This window comes from Rhipicephalus microplus, chromosome 9 (genome assembly GCF_043290135.1).
Source record: "Rhipicephalus microplus isolate Deutch F79 chromosome 9, USDA_Rmic, whole genome shotgun sequence".
Taxonomy (NCBI): Eukaryota; Metazoa; Arthropoda; class Arachnida; order Ixodida; family Ixodidae; genus Rhipicephalus; species Rhipicephalus microplus.
In genome coordinates, this window is record NC_134708.1 from 91,783,323 (window position 1) to 91,787,410 (window position 4,088).

Consider the following 4,088-nt stretch of genomic DNA (forward strand, 5'->3'; position numbering starts at 1 on the left):
AAATTAGACAAAGATGTAATGAACTTTTCTGGATCACGTGTAGGAGCGAACCTGTCTAACAAATAGATCCTTCTTCACCCCGCAAAAAAGCTATCGCAATTATGAATGGCGCAACCAACTATCCATGGGGCGTCTAAATGAATAAGGCGGAAGTTGACCAACTTAACAAGTTTGCGACACACAAGCTCGTACGGCGTATTATATAACAACCAACATCACAATAGATACGTACCTCAAAAATTTGCGCATCTTATCAGAAAGCGATGCACGTCTTAACACGTATTTGCCACAGGAAATGGGTCAACATCGGCTAAAAATAATTAACGTTAGCCGGACAAGCGGCTATGAAGAGATGATAGTCAGCCGAATACACACAGAATGTAAAGTGCCATCTTCGGTTAGGCCGAACGCGCGAGCGCACGGCTGCGCTTCGCGAAGCGCCCCGGCTGCCAGCACGGCCGCGCATCGAAGCGAACCTGCGCAGGTGCCGCAGTGCCCGCAGGCACAGTTTCCTGCCGTTTGATACAAAGCTCGCGCTCTTGGGTACACTGAGAGCTCGCACTGCCATGAAACAAGTTTTGCTTACAGTGTCACCTATTTCCTGCAGCAAACATGGCATTCACTTTTTCTGTCGCAACTTGTAGGCAGCCGAAATTACGAATGCTGGAGCATTGTAGTTCATATTAGAATTCCTTGAGTAAATATAGATTTTACCTTTTAATTGAAGGCAATGAAAAGAAAAACTCTTCATTTCTTAAAAATAAATGACAAACTGACGTTAGCGCACACGTACCATGTCCGCACTAGCGAGCATAGTAGGTATGGGAAATTTCAAAGTGTATTTTTAAAGGGAGTGTGTTGGGGTGACTTCCCTGGCCGTTACTTTGAGATCTTGAACTCAGGCGTCTGACAGCCGCAGTGGTATCATTCGATATTATATATAAGTGACTGATTGTTTGAAACGTAAATTTAATTAATTATAGGAAACTGTGTTGTCTGTGAACCTGAACTAGGACATTTATTTACGCGTTTTCCAGAGAGAAATATCTAGCCTTTTTCTCACGTGAAAAAAAGAAACGGCAAATTTGAGCTTCACAAAACAATTATCAAAAAGAATATTCGTGAACGAAAATGGCCATGAATTGTTCTGACTAAAACAAGTATGAATTATCTGACACCTCAGATTCTTATTGTTCACGTCTCAGCACCATGCTTAGCAGCAAAACTGACAGCTTGATTTTTCGTGACACCAAATTGAGACGCATGCAGGCTTTGCAGTAAGTTCGATCTTGAGCACTTTTTCAATTCAGTAATGTGGAGCTTATTTGGCAGCGTGAATGACAGCCTGCATTTAGCCTGCCAACTATACAGGGACGCGCAAAGACTGTGGTTGGCTCTAAGCTGCTACCATTCTTCTACAGCGGCCCACAGCACATCCGCGAAAAGTCCATGGAGCTTCTGCAGGCTTGTCACTGACGCTTTCTTGGTGCTCCGCACGTTCTCAATATTAGTTGATTGATTGATATGTGGGGTTTAAAGTCTCAAAACCACCATATGATTATCAGAGCCGCCGTAGTTGAGGGCTCCGGAAATTTCGACCACCTGGGGTTCTTTAACGTGCACCCAGCTCTGAGCACAAGGGCTGCATTCCGCCTCCATCAGGCATGCAGCCGCCGCAGCCGGGATTTGATCCCGCGACCTGCGGATAAGCAGCCGAGTACCTCAGCCACTAGACCACCGGGGGGGGGGGGGCGCTCTCAGTATTAGTAAAATCTGAAGATTGTGCAGGCCACTCAAGAACTTGCACATATTGACTCTCCAGAAATTCCCCAAATTTTCTGGACCTGTGAAGGGGCAGTTGTGGTTCTTCAAAAATAGGGTTGCCATCAGGAATAGGTCATTGTAGAAGATTGGCCACATCGCATTATCCAGGACAGAACAGTATAAGTCAGAAGATAACCTCTTCACAATCCTCACAAAGGGTCCCAGGCCAGTCGGTGTATGGGCGCCCAAGACACTCACATCACAGTCTGGTACCCGATGAATCAATCAAAGTGTATATTTAAAGAAAAAGTATGTGGTTTAAATGACTTACTTGTCTTACGTAGCCTACAAAATGCGCCTTCAAAAAAGAAAAACAATAAAAAAGTGTGTGCTGGTTCAGACTTTCTTATATTCATGAATTCACTGAGTAAACGTTTCAAAATTCTGAAAAGTATCGTTCAGCTTTTGGAGTTCGAGCATTTTCCAGAATGATTCCGTGCGCAGGTAAATACTAAGAGTGAAATTTCATGAAGGTGGTGCTTTAATGCCCTATTCTACGCTTTCGTCTGAAAACCGTCGTCGCCCTGGCTCTTTCAGTATAATATTTTAAATTTAAGTTACCCTAAGTTACCCTATTGTAAAAACAGCATAATGCCAGTACGTTTTCTGGTACTGGTACACGCTGGAGACACTGGTACACCCTGGAGACACTGGTACACACTTGTGATCACTGGCACTTCGCTGGGCACACTTAGAAAAAGCTCTGTCGCACTGGTAGGGGCGCTGGCGCAACCGCTGTAATGCTTGTGCACGCTGCGAAGCGCTGAAATGTTCACTGGCAAGCGGTGGTGAATACTGGAGCACGCACTGTTTCTACCAGCGCAGCGCGCACGTTATTGTAGCATGTGCCATGGTATGTTTCGGTGACGTTGAGTATAAAACACTTGATTCGACGGCACGAAGAGATGCTACCCTAACAGATACCGAGCATACGTAATTTTTGTGGTGCACGTACGTATCGCAGCAAGTATAATGCACCTTTTTCGCATATGCTCTCGCGTAAACCAGCCACACTCTAAGGCGAAACTACCCGAAAGAGGAGTAACAGAGCCCAATAGGCACGCTCGATTAACAGACAGACCGTTGAGGAGCAACCACAGAGGGAAAGGTTGAGCGCGAAACCAAGGGATGAACCGCCCGACATTCCAGGCAGCGCGAAAAGCGTTCCCAAGGTCACCAGGCCTCCCTCTCTTCCTCTGCTGGCTCAGTCTTTCCCCGTATTTTGCCGGCGACGGTCCGCCTTGTGTCGTGCTTGGAGTGCTCGACCACGGCCGCCTGGATTCCACGATCTAAGGATTACGACATGGTGCTTGTGTGTATGCATGGATGAGCGTGGGCGGCTGCTTTTGCGTTTCGCTGCACCCATGAAGTCTGGAGCAAGTCTCAACAGCTCACCACGCCGCGCTGTATATCTCTGGCTTCAACATAGTCACGACCAACACAGGGCAGCAATAGTTGGGAAGACCAATACGGCGGCCGAGAAGAATTGGCCTATCGGATATATACTTCAGTCTGACTCAGGGCAGAAAACAGCGCTTGATTTTAAGGCAAGTAGGTTATCATTCTTTGTTCTATTAACTTGTCGCGTGTGCGATACAGATCGCGCTTGCCGGCAACGGGCTCGGTCGTGTTGTATATCACACGCACGAAATGCATCGCAAAGGTCAGCTTCGGTGTCTGCAGTTCACCTGTGTTTTTCGACCACCTGGGAATCGGCCGCCATTGCCGTCGGCCTCTCGTACGCTCGCTCATTGAGTGCTCGCCTGTCTTCGCCACCGCAATGAGCTTCGGGCTGACGATATTGGGCTGAGCCCTCGTCGCTGTGTTGGGAGTCGTCGATAACAAGTTACGGGTTCTCGTAAAGAGCTTGGTTGTAGTATGTCACACGCTGTAAGTGCACCAGCACGGGCTGGCGGGGCTTTCGCTATTGTCGGAACTCACTGAAAATTAGTCGCCATTACATTTGGCATTCCCGCCAGTCTGTGCCAAGAAGCCCGGCACCGTCCACTGGCCGCGGTGGCGGACTCGCGTGTGCGCGCTCCACTCGCTCGAGTTTGTAGAAAAGGGCTGTATTGCCGTCGATTTCTTCAGCGCTAGCTCGAAACTAGCTCGGCGCTATTCGCGGCGGCGGCCAAGCGTGCGCTCGCTCTCGCTTTTGAAGTTCACTGGCGACAGACACTCCGCATGCAGTGCCATGTTTGGTCTCGCGTTCGCTAGGTCGAGCTGAACGACGTCGCTCGCTTAGGACTCGCCGACTTGTATGC